The sequence below is a fragment of the Sphaerodactylus townsendi genome, linkage group LG01, assembly GCF_021028975.2.
Source record: "Sphaerodactylus townsendi isolate TG3544 linkage group LG01, MPM_Stown_v2.3, whole genome shotgun sequence".
In the NCBI taxonomy this organism is placed as follows: Eukaryota; Metazoa; Chordata; class Lepidosauria; order Squamata; family Sphaerodactylidae; genus Sphaerodactylus; species Sphaerodactylus townsendi.
The window spans coordinates 192,347,054-192,365,764 of record NC_059425.1 but is presented as its reverse complement, the minus strand read 5'-3'; the positions used below and the strand labels follow the sequence as shown (position 1 = coordinate 192,365,764).

Genomic DNA, 18,711 nt, shown 5'->3' with positions numbered 1-18,711 from the left:
CCCGCAAAGGAAACATTCACTGACTCTGATTTGTGCGTGGCAAGGCCCCCCCCAACAAAGACCCATCCATTTGCTCGAAGCGAATGGGGTTCTTTAGTTCGACCAATCGGAGGCCCAGCGCTTCCACCAGGTCGGGGTGGATTAAGCAGCGTGAGCACCCAGAGTCAATGAGGGCATCTGAACGGGTGGTGGCCGGGGATCCCGGGACTGATAGTGTGACAGAGACCACTACCGGCTTGGTAGCGAGGGCACTCACCCGGGTTGTTGCGCCTGTTGGTGTGACCTGGGCATCGGCGCACCTCACTCCAGGTCATTGTCGTTTCCCGCTGGTTCGGGGTCTTGGGTCACCGAGGCCTCTGAGTCGCTCGAGTATGCGTCCAAAGCGGCCTGGGTAGAGGTGACCGACACTGTCATGGCACGCGGGCGTGAGGCGGGTTTCGTGGCTGGAGGTGGAATTTTCGAGCGGGGCCGGTTGTCGGTGGGCCCCGGTGTGGCTGGAGTGCAGCGCTCGGGGCATGACGCAGCAAAGTGGCCCTCCCCTTCGCAGTTGAGGCAGACGCCTAAGCGGCGACAGTTGGCCCGGCTGTTGTTGGAGGTTCCCGGCCAGGGATTCCTCTCTTCGGTGGGTTGGTGGGACGAGCGGCTCAATGACCATTGGGTGCGGGTCCATCGTAGCAATTCGGCCTCTCCTGCTCTGTTCTGCGGATCCACTCCATCAGAATTTCCGGATCCCCATTGATCAGGCTCCATTGCAGAATTTTGGGGTGGAGAGCGTCCTTGAATAGCAGTCACCAGTCGCTGACTGAACGGGATCCCTGCCGTAGGGTTAGGGTTAGGGCCTTCTCCTCGGTCAACGGGTCCTCGAATCTCCGTCGTAGGGCCATCAGGAAGTGTTCCAGATTGTAGAGTTCTGAGGCGTCTCCCTCCACTAGGTCGACCAGCCAGTTCACCGCCTCCCCCCTCAGCTGGGTCCCTAGTTCGAAAACTCGTTCATGGTCTGTCCGAAAGCCAGCCCCGTGGACCTCCATGTACGAACCCGCCTGTATCATGAAAAAGGCGAGTTCATCTGGGTTCCCATCAAAAGTCACCTTAAAGTTCCTATGGGGTCGCCGGCCGGCATTCGAATCGGGTGGGAGGGGCGGTGTTTGGTAAAGGGTCCGTCGGGGAAAAGGGGTGGAGACCATCAACAGGTCTCCGGCCACATAGCCCACCAGTGGGCTCATGACTGGCAAGGATCGTTTGTGGTTGCTTTCGGCCATTAGCGAGGCCACTTGTTGTTGCAGGGTCTAGAGGTCAGTCCGTAGTTGGTCTCGTTCTCTACTCAGTTCGGAGGAATAAAGCTGCAGTGCTGCGTAGGCCCGGCGCTGTTCGTCCCTCTCGTGGTTCGTTCCTCGCTCTGGGTCCCGGGACTCTGCGAGGAACGTCGTCAGGCGGAATCGCTGCATCGTTCCCACTTCGTGTAGGGTGCTGACTCCCGTCCATGACTTGTGTCGGGGGGAAGCTTCTCCTCTTTCGATGGAGGAGAGGTCTGCCGGAATGGAGCACTCTCCTCGCCCAGCCATGCTTCGACGATCTGGGTACGGTGGAGTGCGAGAAAAGAGTTCCAGCACAATGTAAGGCTGGACACACTCAGACAAAGTCAACTTTAAAACAAAGGAATGAACTTTATTGAATTGTGTTGCCCTAAGATACAGGGTGCTGGAAATGAGGGTTCTTGCCCTCAGTTCCAGTATATATACAGGTGGGAGTGGGCGGTCCTTCCCAGAGGTGGGAACAGGGATAACTGGGGAAACAGAAACTTACTGGGAGACGGAGGCTACTGGCAGGGTCGCGACCCTGACAACCTCAGCCTTGGAGAGCTGCTTTTATAAGCACTAAGGTCAGGGGCAGGGCTTGAGGAGGCATTGCCCTGCCCCCCAAAAACCCACCCCATAAAAAATCTATACCTATGTCACTGGCCCCATGCCCTATGCCAGTGTGGTAAAGTAGTTCAGATCCCCACTCTGACATGGAAGCTTGGGCCAGTCACACTCTTAGCCTAGCCTACCTCGCAGGGTTGTTGTGAGGATCCAATGGAGGAAAAGGAGAATGACATAAGCTGCTTTTAGACCCCATTGTGGAGAAGAAATGAAGAAAAAAAATATTTGAATTCTTCTAGAACTCTCCCAGGGGACAGACAACTGGAATCAGTAATTAGCCCATGCTTGGAACCTCACCCTCCTCATCCCGTTTCCTAAAAGGCAGGTGTTGCTGGCTCCAGATCGGAAATTCCAAGTGCTTGAAACAGAACTTCGGCTTTACAAGATCGAGTCACAGTCCTGCCACATGGAAAAAGCGGGTCTTGTTGTGTAGCTTCTGAGTAAGTCTCTCTAATTAATGGCACATGTATTAATGATGAGAGCTGAATTTTAATTGACCGTTTTTAATCATTCCCCAGCACCGCTTCCTTGCAAGGACAGCCTGTTATCAAACAAGAGATCACCCACAAAGTGGGAAGAATGGGCAATGAAACAACACACACACACACCCGGCCACAAGCTCCTCTATTTGATTGGGACTCACAGAAGATAGATTGTTCTTTGAGTGGGAAAAAGCACATTTTCCCAAGAAGTCACAAATACAATTATTGCAGAAATCCTTCACGCTTAAAGGTGACTTTTATAGATGTTGCCCGATTATTTATTCATGCATCAGCAGGGCACATCTCAATGGCCAACCACATTCTCATCAATTAAACATGCACGTTGTTTCGATTTGGCTTCCTTCCAGGAATGGATCCCAAGAACAGGAATGGAAGTCGCTGTCCACGCCTTTTGCATCCTTCTCCTGGGCTGCTGCAATCTCTGTGTGTTTCCATCAAGCTGCAGCTGACTAAAGGAGACCCACTTGGGATTTTCAAGGCAGGTGACGTTCGGAGCTGGTTTGCCGTTCTGTGTAGCAACTGGGGATGCCAGCCTCCAGGTGGGACCGAGAATCATAGAGTTGGAAGAGACCACAAGGGCTATCAAGTCCAACCCACTGCCATGCAGGAACACACAATCAAAGCGCTCCAGATATATGTTTACATGGCACAATCAGAACATCTTGGGATAGATAGGACCTTTAAGCGTCAATGCAAGAGAGGCACTGTTCCCGGAAGGGGGATTCCTTTCCTTGCCAAATGTTTGTCACCCAGGTCACACGGTTAGCTGCCTTGTAACATGCATATTTTCCTCTTCTCTAGTATTTAACACAATACCTACATACCCAGGACAGAATTATACTGGGCAATACTTATTCATTTAGGAATAATCATATTTCTTTGCTAAAAAAAACCCCAGTATTTCTAGTACCTGGTTTCATAAATATCTTTATAGCATCAAACACATCCCCAGGATTTGTATTTTACCAACAGATGATATGTAAGGCTGTAACAAAGACCTGTTCTCAGACACAATCACTTGGGTTTCAGAATTTATTGCCCCAGGACAGGGTCCCATGTCTTTGATATCCTGGCCTTTGAAGTCAAATGTCTTTATCTCATTCCTGAGGAACAAGAAGTTCCTGTGGGATTTGCATTTTACTGTCGGACTGTGATAAACCTTGTTTGTTATCTCTGTTTACAAAATTCAGCAAGCAACCAGGTGGCTTGCAGGAAGCAAAATTGGTTCCCTTGTGAACAAGAAGAAGAGTTTGCATTTATATCCCCCCTTTCTCTCCTTTAAGAAGACTCAAAGGGGCTTGCAATCTCCTTTCCCTTCCCCCCTCACAACAAACACCCTGTGAGGTGGGTGGGGCTGAGAGAGCTCAGAAGAACCGTGACTTGCCCAAGGTCACCCAGCTGGCATGTGTTGGAGTGCACAAGCTAATCTGGTTCCCCAGATAAGCCCCCACAGCTCAAGTGGCAGAGTGGGGAATCATATCCTGTTCTCCAGATTAGAGTGCACCTGCTCTTAACACTACAGCATGCTGAAAGAAGGAAAGCTCTTTGATTCAATACATTTTTAACAATATAGAGCTAAGGTTTTGTAAAGAAAGACTCTGCGGATACTACTGTCAATAAGGCTACTATGAAATGGATTCTACTAATGGTCACTCTATAAGTATATTATCTAATGATTAAGATGATCTTGACCAAATTTTATTTTTTCTGCCCTGACATAACAGTATGGGGGGGAAAAGTATAATTTTACAGCATCTCAGTGCCCTACCCGCAGGCTGCCAACCCTACAGAGATTTCTGGTAAAGGATCCCAATCTGGGGAGGGGGGTGATCCCAGGGGATGAAACGGTGGGTGGAGAGGGTTCAGCATTTTCAGTGATGCTCTTGGTTCCTTTTGGCTGCAGACAGGCAAGTCTTTGGCTCCGGCAAACTGCAAGGCGGAGAAATCCTTCTCTTTCTCTTTCTGTTTTGAAGCAGCCGCAGGCTCTCTCTTGTTTTTCCCAGCAATGCAGAATCAGGGAGAAACTAGGTCACCGTTCTATTGCAGCAATTGGAAGCAAAAGCCCTTGTCCCTGTGTGACCCTCTGCTTCAAAGGCTGTCAGCAAATGCCAGACTGACACCATTCCGGGCTCCTGCTTTCTCATGGCTAAAAAAGCAGGTAAATGGGACAATCCAGCTGGTTTCTGTTAGTTAAGGTTTCTGTCCCAGTCACATTGCCGGTGATGTCATTTTGCAGTTCTGACTAGAACACGTCATATGATGAACAGAAGTGAAATTTAGCTCTGTTGTCATGCTAGCCTGTTAACCCACTTTAACCATAGAGTTTTCAGTGAATGCTAGAGTGTTGCCTGACATCATGGGTTGTTCAGGAAGTGACATCACTGCATTGACACAATGCCAATCATCGGCCCCCATTTTTCCCAGCATTTTCCACCATTGGGGTGCCAGATCTCCCCAGTGGGAGAAAAATAAGGGAAGAATGCAGGCCAACCAGGATAGCCAGCAACACAATTCTAGGGTATATATATCCTCAGGGGTATGTTCCAGAATGTTTGGGGGTATGCAGAACCCCACCACCACCACCCACCCCCATGGGTTTGCTAATATGAGGGGGACAGTTTCAGGGAAATTCTCAGTTAAATCTGTTAAAATATCATAGGTCAATTGGATCTGTTCAAGTCACAACCTAATGTTTGTGCATAATGCTTAGGACTAGTTTGACATGTTTCCTCATAACTTCCATCTAACACATTTGGGTTTCACAGGTACTTACTATTTCAGCCAAATTCGATTTTTGCAGTCAAGACCTAAAACTGTTAACATATCCTGGATCTGTTCAGGTCTCCACCTAGTGTTTGTGTATGATCCATAGGAGAAGATTGACTCATGAGGAAACTTGCATCTAACACATTTGGGGTTTCACATGTACTTACTATTTCAGCCTGATTCGAGTTTTGCAATGAAGAGCTAAAACTGTTAACATTTTTTAGGGCACAGTTATGTGTTCAAGTCTCCACCTCGTGTTTGTCTATGATGGGTATGAGTAGTTTGACACATGTGGAAACTTGCATCTAACACATTTGGGTTTTCACTGTTGTTACCCATTCTTTCAGCCAAATTTGAACAGATTACCAATTGACCTATGATATGTTAACAGCTCTTGACTGCAAAATGTTCAAATTTGACAGCTATTGTAAGTATCTGTTAAAACCCAAATGTGTTACATACAAGTTTCCTCAGGAGCAAAACTACTCCTACGCATCATAGACAAACACGAGGTGGAGTCTATGGACTCTTCGGCCCCTGATGCTCTCCAGCATTGTTTTAAGGCAGCTGTTGCTGCTGGTTGGTTGAGTGCGAGTCGGCTGAAGTTAAATCCTACAAAGACGGAGGTCCTGTGGCTGGGTCGGGGAGAGTGTCCGGAGTCCTTTGGCCTGCCTATGCTGCATGGTCAGGCACTTCAGCTTGTCTCATCGGCCAAAAGCCTAGGGGTGATCCTGGATCCGGCTTTGTTGCTGAAGGCCCAGGTCACCCGGGTGGCCCAGACAGCTTTCTACCATCTGCAGCAGGCACGGCAACTGGCCCTGTACCTCTCCCGTTCTGATCTAGCAACGGTGATCCATGCAACGGTCACCTCCAGGTTAGACTACTGTGACTCTCTCTACGTGGGCTTGCCTTTGGCCATGATCCAGAAATTAAAACTCATTCAGAATGCAGCAGCCAGGCTTCTTACTGGCAGTTCGAGCAGGGATCGAATTACACCGATCCTATACCATCTGCACTGGCTACCGATTGAGATCCGGATTATGTTTAAAGTGTTGGTTTTGACCTTCAAAGCCGTTCGCGGTCTTGGACCTGCATACCTGAGGGACCGCCTCTCCCCATATTGCCCCGGTAGGCCCCTCCGCTCCTCGGAGGAGGACCTACTCATGATCCCTGGCCCAAAAATGATCAGGCTGGCCTTGACGAGGGGCAGGGCCTTTTCAGCCCGGGCCCCTACCTGGTGGAACAGGCTCATTAGGGAGATCAGGGCCCTGCGGGACTTACAGAGTTTCCGCAGGGCCTGCAAGACGGACCTGTTCCGCCAGGCGTTTGGCCAGCCTGGTTAAAAATACATCTACCATGTCATCTGGCCTCCCGTGGGCACAAGGGGGGAGGGGGGTAGCCAGACGCCATCCACATTTTTAAATGGGTTCTGTTTTTATGTAATTAATATTTAAATTATGTTTTAATGTATGTTTTAACTTTGTTGTGAACCGTCCTGAACCCTCAGGGGGAGGGCAGAATATAAAATTAATAATAAATAAATAAATAAATCTGTCTACAAACCAAGATGGCAAATCGTCCCTGTCATTGAGCCCCACTAGATTTTAATGGAAGACAAATTAAACAATTTATCTGGATAGATGGGGATTGAAAAATAGAGGGATGCTGGGGGGGGGGGGGGGGCTAAGATCATAACTGTTTCTGCCTCAGCCATATTTCTGGTGGAACAGCTGTATCTGAATTGTATCTGAATTGCATTAAATCCCTCAGGGCCCTGGTCTCATGGGATAGAGCATTCCACCAGGCTGGGGCTAGTGGTTAAGAGCAGTGGCTTGGTTGAGGCCAGCTGCATTTCTCTCAGGCCAGGGACCACAAGCAGATTTTCAGTGGATGATCACAGTGTCTGTTGAGGGACATGATGAGAGAGGCGGTCCCATAGCTACGTTGGTCCCAGATCGCTCAGGGCTTTGCACATCAGTACTGAGACCTTGAACTTGATCTGGTACTTCACCTGGAGCCGGTGCGGCAGGCTGTTGTATATGCATCTGCCCAGAGGCTCCTGTGATGTGCCTTGCTGCTGCTGCTGCTGCACTCACTACCAGCTGGAGTTTCTGGATCAAGCCCACAGTTAGCTCTGTGTAGAGCAACGTGCAATAATGCAACCTCGAGGTGACCCTTGCATGAATCACGGTGGCCAAGTCGGCAGACAAATTTCGGTGGGAATTGAATGGCGATGTTAAAAAATATGAGGTGAGAGAGAATTGGCCCTATGCAGAATTTGTACTCTTATGTGCCTTCTCCAAATGTGCTTTAAAAGTTGTTTGCTAATATCAAGGGTCCAAACTTGTGAGTCCAAGGCGTTTGTAGAACTGAGCTTTTGAATTTAGAAAAAAAGATTCAGCAAAAACAAGCTTAGTTAACATTACAGGTAACAGTTAAGCATTTTCTCCTGTTTAAAGTACATTCTCTCATTCAGGACAAGAATACTGAAATGTGCGGTTAAACACTACCAAGACAATGGGGTCCATAATAAAGTTATTCCTATGTCACTGGGCTTTTTTATTTTTAGGAACTGTTTACTAGCTGTACTCTAGTCAAGAACTATGGACCACGTACCCACTCAATATGATCCAATTCTCGGTGTAATCACATCAAGGAAGTTTATTAAAGAAACATTATTTTTCTTAGAAGTCTAAGCCAAATTTTTTCCTATACATTAAGCTTCTGCATACAGGGCATTATGTCAAATCTTTGGAACAAGATCGCTTCTCAATCCCTATTACCAGGTTCAACAGTGAAAAATATGAGTGCAATGGAATTTCTTTCAAAGTAAGCAAACTTTTCATATGATAGTTACCATTGCTGCCTATTTAATCTCAGCCTATTCTATGAACACTGACATTGGTCATAAATTCTCTAACAACATTTATTATTCTTTAAAAAATTATTAAGAAGCCTGTGATAAAGCTTATATACATGGTGAGTTCTTCTAAGTTAGCATCCTCTAACAGCTTCTTCACAGTTTCTTTCAGTTCTTTATCTGTAGGTCACCTTTCCCCCCAACTTTTTAATGAAAGGCTCATCATCTGAACTATTCTCAGATTCACTTTCTTTTTTGGAGCTATTCTGACTCTTCTTGGCTGTCTGCTTTTTTGACATTAGTGTTCTTTGTGCCCTTTTTGGTTTTTGGAGTTGTCTTCTGCTTAGGTTTTTCTTTTGGGGTTGATTTTCTAGGCTGCTCCCCTTCATTTTCTTTACCTTCTTCGGATGATTCGTCTTTTTCCTTCTTTTCATCTTCCTCGCTACTAGATTCATTTGACAGGATCTCAAGACATTTGGTGCCTTTGGCTCTTCTTGCTGTCCCAGAACTACAGCATTCTTTTTTACCTCCTTTACTGGATGTTTTCTTGGATTTTGGCAAAATGGCTTTTGCCTGAAGCTTTTGGATGCACCAGGAAATTTAAGATTCTGGCTATGAGTTCACTATTAACTCCTGATCTTTCCAAATCAAGAACTTCACATAGACTTTTCAGCATTGCATTTCTGTATTTTTTAACATTTCTTCCTTTTTCTTGTATTATTCACTTCCTTTTTCAAATGGGTACTCACTGAATTATCCCATGTTCTTATTCAGTGAAGCAACTGTGTGCCTGGTCTGTTATAAAGAAGTTTGTGCAGATTTCGAAGTTCATCTGTTTTTTCTTACTTAAGAAATACTGCAGCCTTTTGATGGCACAGAGTTGTTGCCCCTTCCCTGATGCAATCGTAAAAGGCTCCTTTTGTAATGAGGACACTTTCATGGTAAATCTTTCTACCTTCTTTTCTCTTTTTCCTTCAACAATGAGGCTCTTTGCTTTCTCCTTTTCCTCTCCTTCTTTCTCTTCCTCATCACTATTTTCAGTTTTAGGTTCTTTCTCTTCTATTTGCTCAGCAGACTGCACGTCATCTTTCTTGGAAACAGAAGTCAAGGCTGGTTCAACGGCTTGTTGGAGAAGGTAAGATGGCAATAAGATGGCAAACAAAAGAAAGCCGGCAGGGCAGGAAGGGGCCGGCAGCAACTGACAGGGAGGTCGGCCAGATGGGGCCGGGTGCGAGTTCAGAGTTACTCTTCGCCTTGAGAAAATTAGCAAGTATTTCGTCCATCCTGAATAGTGCTGCCATCAGCATCTCTAAATGACCCGGAGTTCTAGTATTTTGGGAGAGGGAGACAAAGTTCTTTGTCATCTCTTTCCCCCCACAAGTATAATTTAATATAGACCTCTCTTAGTCGTCTCTTTTCCAAACCTAACAATCCCAGACTCTTCAGCATTTCTTCGTAGGAAAGGCGCTGACTCATTTCCAGTTCTCAGAAAAGTCATCTTCACCCCAAGAGATGGTTACCCCATAGAATTTGCTGGATTACTCTGATGAAGGACAAATGGAGTCTGAGTTGTTACAACTGTAGTGTGAATTGAGATAAAATAGGGTTGTCAGATCCCACCAGCCACCAGTGGGGGGCGGGGGAATAGGGTTGCCAGTCCCAGGTTGGGACATTCCTGGAGGTTTGCGGATGGCGCCAGGGGAGGACAAGGCCTCAGGAAAGAACAAAGCACCCATTTTCTCCAGTGAAGTTGATCTCTATAGACTGGAGATAAGCTGTATTTCTGGAAGATCTCCAGGCCCCACCTGGAGGCTGGCATCCTTCGGATAAAATCAGTAGCAGATGCCCCTTGGGAACTTCCAGCCCACTTCAGATGAACAGGCCTATCTTTTATTTTAGTTGTTGTTGTTGTTGTTGTTTTGTTGTTGTGTTGTTGTGTTGCTGGTGTCTGTCTGTCTGTCTGTCTGTCTGTCTGTCTGTCTGTCTGACTGACTGACTGACTGACTGACTGACTGACTGACTGACTTGATATACCGCTTTACCCCCGAAGGGCTCTGAGTGGTGTACAACAGAACCAACAAAAACAAACAATATAGCATAAAACAACATAGTCAAATAATATATTAAATAATACATTAAAATCCATTTAAAATTCATTTAACAAACAGTAGCAACAGCGTAGCCCGCCCATATTTATTGATTGATGGTGTCCGATCCTAATACTCCTAGGAGGGGACCAACAAATCGCCGGAGCCAGATGGTACATGGGGGCATCAAGGGGGTGGACTATCCGTGACCAGCCTCCCCAAAAGCCCAGTGGAACCATTCAGTTTTTCAGGCCCTGTGGAAGTCCCCAGTGTCCCGCAGAGCCCCAACAGCTGGAGAAAGAGCCTTCCACCCGGTGGGGGCAGGGCCATAAAAGCTCTGGCCTGGACAGAGGCTGGCTGCATCATAAAGTAAAACTGTCAAAGTAAAACTTTTGAACTCTGCATTATTCTTTTTTATTTTCCTAACATCCTCTCCAAACAAAGACTATGGTGTGCATTTTTATTCCTGAACTGCATATTATGAATGGCTGGCACACTTGGCTATAAGCGATGCACTTATAACCAGTGGCTAGTAATTCAACAAAGAACACTCTTACATTTTGTACACATATCAGTATAATAAAATGTTTACAAAAGAGGGGCTTTTGTTTATTCTGAGGGAGACTGAAATCCACTATAATAAAATAGTGCATTTGTAGTTGACATTTTATTCTCAAGATAGAAGACCACAATGCCTCCAGGTTGCCGAGCCTTCTGCCATTCCTTGCTATACACGCAAGCACTTGCCTGTGTTTATATGGCCCCATGGGAATAAGCCCACCGTTCTGCCTTAAGAAAACCAAACACTTACTAGCCTTCACATGAGTGGTGTCCAAAGATTTCTGTTCCATGGAACAAACCTGTGGAAAGACCACTGGATGGCAGCAACACCCTGAATCTAATGAGAATGTCAGCATGAGGGAGGGATCAGGCAATGCAGCGTTGAAGTAATACGATCATATACCTCTTGAAACAAATAGAATATTGCTGGAGCTGATGAGATATTGTCAGCCATAAAATGAAAAAATAAAACAAATTTTATTTTTTTATGGTTAAAGGTTTGTGTCTTTTTTATTTAATTAGGAAAATCTCTGTTAAGCAGATTCTTGTAGTTTAAAATTCATGTAAAGTTCTTAAAGGCACTCAGTAGACTTTGCAGGTTAGGCGGTTCCCTCCTTTGCATGCTTCTGGAAGCGGTCTCCTTCGTCCCAGCATTGACCCTGAACCTGCAACACAAAGGACTAATGAACGCATGCAAAAGGTGCTGGATTCTCTGATGATTGGATTATACTACCCACACCCCAAAGATCAGAACACCTGCTGTCTTTTTTCCTTTGTCTGCCCGGGACTCCTCCTCCAATGAACTGCCCTGGCAGGACCCCTAGGCAATGGGGGGTGCATCCATACTGTCACCCTCAACAGTTTTCATCTAGATCTCAGAGGAAGGACTTTTCCCACTTCTGGTTTCCCTTGTTGCAAACTCTGCGCTTGGAGGCGGGGAGTCTCACGGGAGTTCACCAGGATTCAATCATACGTTTCCTGAGTGTCTTGTTTTTTGTCCTTTTGTGCTGTCCTTTGTTTCCCAAATGCTTGCATTGTCTCCCCAGTACCTCCCCTAGATTCGTTGCACTCCCAAAATGTTATAAAAACCCTGTATGTTCCCTTGCTCAGCGCAGTTGCGTTAGCGAGAGTCTGTATTACAGATTCCTTGATCTTATAGTAAAACCTTTTTTTCATTGATAGAAAAGCTTCCCGTTAGTCCAGCCAGTTTACTTCTTTTTACGTTTTTGTTACCCAGTTTTGCAGGAAACAATATCATGTAGAAAAAAAAGGGGGGGAATAGGGTTGTCAGCAGCAACTCCTAGGTATGAGACCTGGAGATATCTTCTGGAAGTATAGTTGATCTCCAGAATACAAAGATCTAACTCCCACCCCCCAAAGGAAGTGATGATGATTACCTTTTAGGGGCTAGAAACTACCAGTGGAGACCCACAAGAGAACTGCAGAGATAAATTGGACAACAGTTCCCCCTTTTGCCATCCCAGATTTCCCTCCCACTCTTAACAACACACCAAGGCTCTCTTTCTCTCTGAGCCCGGCACACTCATACCTGCTCTCCCTTTGCCACAACAACAGCATGCTGAGCCTTATGCGCTCCATGTGTCATCTCCCTGTTAGCAGTCTGGGAGAGCGTGCCAACCCTCCCGTGGTTAAGAGCAGGCATCTGAGAGGGCGGGTTTTGATTCCCCTGCTCTGCCACCTGAGCTGTGTGTCAGACTCTCGAACGTGGAAATAACAGAGACCGTAGGAAAGTCCTAAAGCAGTTTATTTCTAACAACGCGTAGAGAAACTATAGAAAGCTGGATCTAAGCTAGAAAGCTTTGATCCAGGAACTATATCCTTCAACACCCCCCCTTTCCCCCCACACCAACTGTCCCTTACAGTTTCTACAACATTTGCACTACAGAGCTTCAAAGAACCTGGGAACCATTTGCACCTTCTTGCAGATGAGCTGGCGCCAGGAGGTTGCCAGGAAGGGAAGAGGGAAACAGGAAAGCATTTACAGGAAAACATTTGCAATTCTTACACAGCAAGACATCTAAGCACTGACAGGCAGGGTCCTGACACTGTGGAGGCTTATCTGGGGAATTCAGGTTAGCCTGTACACTCCCACACACGCCAGCTGGGTGACCTTGGGCTAGTCACAGCTTCTCGGAGCTCTCTCAGCCCACACCCACCTCACTGGGAGTGTTGTTTGTTGTGAGGGTGAAGGGCAAGGAGTTTGTAAGCCCCTTTGAGTCTCCTACAGGAGAGAAAGGGGGGATATAAATCCAACTCTTCTTCTTCCCAGATCTCCTCATTTAAAAAATGACTTGCTTTTTCTGCAGAAACATCTGTTTTAGGAATTGCAGAGTGTCCCGTCTGTGATTTCAGTATCTGCACATGTGGGAACTGGATATCTGAATGGCATTATCCCCCTCTTTCCAAAGTCCACAAGCTCCTCCCCAGGCTCCATCCCCAAACCTCCAGGAATGTGGAGGTCCCCATCTTCAAAGTAGCTAGAAAGGGGAGGAGGGGAGGCAGGAGAATCCCAATCACAGGAATGCTGCATTGCTCCACTAAGGATTAGGAGCCTGGAAGGTGAAGTAGGATGGAGGGAATTTGGAAATATAGAAGGCATGGCAGACTTCCCACCCCTGTTGCAGCACACAATAGGCATCCCTGTAAGCCTGCACCCTTCTTGGACACACACACACCTTAATGTGGTGAAGCGGTCTGTGTGTGTCAGCAAAGCTGCAAAGCCATACTGTGGGGTTCCTAGACTGTGCCCGAGGCCTTCGGCCCCTGAGAGGCAGAATGGCTCACAGTGGATTAGCCACTAGTGAGCCAGCAAGACTAAGATGGCTCTGCAGCTCAGGGATCAAAGAGCCCAATCAGCAGAAGAGAGCAGGCATGCTGGCAGGGGCTGATGGGAATTGTAGTCCAGGTGGGGGCGGGTCCAAGGCTGTGGGGATTTAAGATCTATCCCTTGCCAGGCTGACCTCAGAAATCGTCTATCTCTTGTTATGCCTTGATCACCAATAAGAGTCTATAGTCTTAAATCTACAGATTGGCACATTCTGAGACTGAGGTCTTACACTTAGACCGGTCAGGGCCCATCGAGAGTTCACCCGTTGCCTGATGCACCCCTCCCTAATCACCCAAATGGGCTTGAGGCAGATACCTTATGCGCAGCCCCCATAGGGGATTCCGCAGATGGATGAGAAGAAGTGCTTTGGGGAAAAAAGCAACCGTCAAGATGGAGCCAGTACTGATTCGGTCTCCGGGAACATTGGGAGGAGGTGCTCTTTTGTAATTGTGCCCATTGCCAGAGTACACAGTGGTGTTGGGGTTGCAGTGGTTACAGGACCATGATCCATTGATTGACTGGGGGACAGGGTCCATTCTCTCTGAAGCCCCCCTGTAGGACATCATCTAGCAGGGGCACCACCGGAGGAACCAAGCCCCCCCAGCAGAGAATTGGCTGGGGCAGTGGAACCAACTTGGCTTATACCCCCAGAGTACTACGGGAGGGCTTGTCCTAGGATCTTGCCGAGGAGGGTGAGTGTGATTGGCTACCCACCCCATCAGAGCACAGACTGTAGAATTGAGCTTGACCCGAGGGCCCAGCTGCCCAAGAGCCGACTCTACCTCACAGTGAGTCCGCCAGAGTTGGAGGTCCTGCGGGAGGTCCTCAATAAAAAACCTCCGTGGGAGTTTTATCCAGTGTTTCCAACATGAGTTTGTGGCCCCAGTACTGGGCCGAGTTATTTTCCCATTCTGAGTTTACGTTACATTTCTTTCCTGGCAAAACTAGCGTCTTGGCCGGGCGTGTTGTCGTACTCCCCCACTGCTGCAGCTGAGGCAGAGGCCCCCCACCATTCCGTCTTCTCCCTCTGTGTTTTAGTCTGGCGGTATCCACTCAAAGCCAGTCCCACGCTTCGGTGGCCCCTCCTTCTGTACCAGTGGGCCTGGAAGAGGCGTTGAAGGAGGGCGGGAAGCAGCTGATTCCCCCAGAGGAAAACTGCAATAGCGAGGGGCTGGAGCTGAGGGGAAGGTGTTTGGTGGAAAGGGAGGTAAGCTGTATGTCCCGCCACTGGCTAGGAAGGGGGCCCTGCAGCTACGCCATGACACCAAGTCAGCCGGGGCACTTTGGGTTTAATAAATTCCTACACACCTATGAAAATTCTGGTGGCTAAGCTCGCTGCAGAAGCGATGTGGAAGCCTACGTTAAGGGTTACCCAGTGTGCACGGGGACCAAGCGGACTTAGGGGAAGCCTCAGGGCCTCCTCCAGCCGCTCCCCACCCCGAAGAGCCTCTGGCAGGTGATCTCTATGAACTTTATTACAGACTTGCCTATGAGCAGGAAATGATGATCTGGGTGGTGGTAGACCTGTTCTCCTCGACAGGCCCATTTAAGTCCTGTGCTCCTCCCTGCCCACCGCCCAGCCCGTTTAGACCAGCTGTTCGCCCTACAGCACATCTATAAGCCTGCATTCCACTCCGGAGAAGGTGATGTCGGACAGAGGTGGACAGTTTATCTCTAGAGTTCTGGTGTGTCACTTCCTAAAGCTATTGAGCGCGGAGCAAGCCCTTTCCTCAGTGTTTCACGCACCCACAGGCATGACCAGACCGAACTAACCAGATGCTAGAACAGTATTTACGGTGTTATATTAACTACCACCAGGATGATTGAATTGACTTGCTCCTATTAGCAAATCACAGCGTCCAATAATGCAGTGCACAGCGGCCCCAGGAAAAAAACCCCTTCAAGGTGGTGACAGGCAAGCAGCCCAAACCCTTTATGTTTTTGTCCGATATGTCAGGAGCGTAGTACAGCTTCAAGGGTGGGTGCAGTCTATCCGGGGAGGCCTGGGGACCCATGCAAAAGTTGCTGGACAAAGCAAACCGTGACTATAAGGTGCAGGCTGATAAGAAATGGCGCCCCAGCGCCCTGGCAGTAGGGGATTGGGTGTACCTCTCAGCAGAAGAACCTCCGAGAGGGCTTCAGGCTTGCCGGAAAGTGGGACAGAAGTTTTTGGGCCCATTCCAGGTAATTAAGGTGATCAGTAACAGCCAAATTGGATTTGCCAAAAAAGGTTTGGGGGGGTGCACCTGGTGTTTCAGAGTAGCCTACAGAAGGCAGTGGCTCCCTCGGACCAATGGCACCCACAGGAAGAGGTTCCACCGCCAGAACCTGGAGGTGCGCAGCATCTTGGACTCTCGGATTTACCAGAAGAGGCTGCAGTATTTGGTGGCCTGGATACATTTCCTGGAGGGGATGAATTGAGTGGGTGGACGCCAAACATGTCAGCACACCGCGCTTGGTACAGGCATTGCATAGAGCATACCCAGATCACCCATGGCCATGAGGGGGGCCTTTGGGGAGGCAGAATGTCAGGATGGTCCCTGACCGGTGTTGGGAGGAGGGGGACCCACCCTCCATTCAGAGAGCCATCGGCCGTGGGCTAGGTGCCAACTTGTCTGTTCCCCCCCTCCAGCTTAGCATCAGACTGATAACCAGGAAAGGCCACGGCCCTCCCTAGGTGTGATGGTTCCTGCCTTTTGTGTTACCGTTTTTGCTTAACTGAATGGCGGTGCTCGTTTCCTTTGTCTCTCTCTCTGTTGCAGCTGCGGCATGCCTTGGCCTTGTAGGTGGTGAGTCCAAGGCTGTAGGGATTTAAAAGATCCTATCCCTTGCCATGTGGCCTCAGAAATCACCTATCTCTCGTTATGCCTTGATCACCAATAAAGTCTATAGTCTTAAATCTACAGATTGTTTTATTCTGGGACTGAGGTCTTATGCCAGTGGGGATGGGGGAGGAGGGATCCTTAAAGGCCAGCTGATGGTTCCATGGAAGTAGGCAGAGGATTGTTTGTAGGCAACAGCTGGGCCACTGCCACTAGTGCTGTGCAGGAGAAAGTGATGGTAAAGTCACTCCTGATAATCACTCACTTTGAAACTCCTACCAGGAGACAAAATGAAAAAAGTTTTAGCACTGGAAGTTGGAACCCTCAGATGACACTCCGTCAGCGACTGGGGAAGAGCTGAGGACAATCGTGACTAGTGATGCAACTGGACTAAACAGTATATTGTTGTGGATAACTGAAGTCAGCAGAGTAAGGTCTTGCAATCTTTATTGTTGTTTAGGTACAGTCTCTCCTCTTGGGGCTGTTCCTGCTACTGACGTTGCACAGCAAATGAAGTTCACAGCAAATGAAGTGTTACTATCTTGGCCTCCCCCCTCCCCTCAGCATCCCTCTATTTTTCAATCCCCATCTATCCAGATAAATTGTTTAATTTGTCTTCCATTAAAATCTAATTGGTTCAATAGTAGGGACAATTTACCACCTTGGTTTGTAGACAGATATACAGTTTTAATAGTTTAAGAAGCTATTTTTTGGGCGTGATCATTGTATTGATCTAATGTTGGAAACCACTCTGAGCCTGAAAGGGGAAGGGCAGTCTAGACATTTAATAAAATTAATTAAATAAATAAGACATAAAATGACCTGAAAATAGTTAAAAATTATCCTGAGCTCCACGGGGATAGGGCAGGATAAAAATCCAATAAATAAATAAACTGTCGAAGACTTTCATGGCCGGAATCACTGGAGTGTTATGGGGATTTCTGGGCTGTATGGCTGTGATTTAGCAGCATTTTCTCCTGATCCTCTAAAGATGCCAGCCACAGATGCAGGCAAAAAATCAGGAGAAAATACAATTGGAGCACAGCCATACAGCCCAGAAATCCCACAACATTCCAAATAAATAAACTCTTAAACCAACAAAACAGCATAAACATTTAAGTAGCATAAAATGTCAGGGGGGAAACTGTCTAGAAGCATACTGTGGTTTTTTTAAAAAAAAAAAGATTAAGTCCTTCGACTAACTTAGCATGAGTATTTTGGCTGGAGTGCCTAAAGCAAGTGGAGTGGGTAATGTCAGGTGTCCTTAAGGGAAGAAGAATAGAGGAGGAGGAGGAGTTTGGATTTATATACACACCCCTTTCTCTCCTGTAAGGAGACTCCCCAAAGAACTTTCTCCTTTCCCTCACCACTTGACTCTGTGAGGTGGGTGGGGCTGAGAGAACTCTAGAAGACCTCTTATTCTTAAAAGGTCACCCAGCTGGCGTGTGTTGTTGGAGTGCACAGGCTAATCTAGTTCCCCAGATAAGCCTCTACAGCTCAGGCAGGCAGAGAAGGGGAATCAAACCTGGTTCTCCATATTAGAGTGCACCTGCTCTTAATCAGGGGTGGAGCAAGGGGGAACTGCACCCGGAGCATGCATGCACCCTGCCACATTGCTGCCCGCCCCCACCCTGGAATGTCCCTTGAACGCCCCCACCATGCCCCTGCACAGGCGCCTGCCCAGGGCATTGTGCCTTCCTGGCCCTGTGGGCGCTACACCACTGCTCTTAACCACGACTACTCCAGAAAGGACATTCTGTAAGTGAGGGGTTACCACTGAAAAGGCCCATCCTAGCTCACTTATGCAGATGAGGTAAAGAGCTTGTAAGAAGGAAAAGGGACACATCCCAACATGGTCAAGTATGCTCCATTTAACTGTACTACTATGCTATTCAGAGTACTGTTTCTTGCCTATGATCGTTTGACCCCGAGGTGAGCGGGACAGCACAGGACTTTGAGCCCCCCGGTGCCAAGCAAGAAACAGCACTCTGAGTAGCACAGTACAGTTCCACAGAAGATACTTAACACTGTCGTAATCTGTACCTGTTTTAAACGGTTATTCTCAATCAGGGGTACACTCAGCATTGTAGGGGTGTTGTTCTACGTTAGTGTCAGGGCACGGCCATCGGCCAGTGGGTTTCAGAGGCCTGGAAGGCTCTACTGGATCCCGAATCCCTGAGTTGCGCCACAGAATTAAAACCTCCACGCTCACCCAAGAGGAGAGGAATTCCTCCATCTTGCTTTGTCCTGTCTTTGGACACCACCCTCCATATTGCACACAATCAGTAAATGCCCCTCAAATCCAGCAGCCCTTGAGAGGAATGGAATACCAGTGGGCAGAAAAA

General features: G+C 47.7%; 1 pseudogene; it reads right to left on the bottom strand.

The window, feature by feature from the left end:
- Positions 1-8,248: 8,248 nt before the first annotated feature.
- On the bottom strand, positions 8,249-13,877 carry LOC125438292 (annotated as a pseudogene).
- Between the last annotated feature and the right edge of the window lie 4,834 nt (positions 13,878-18,711).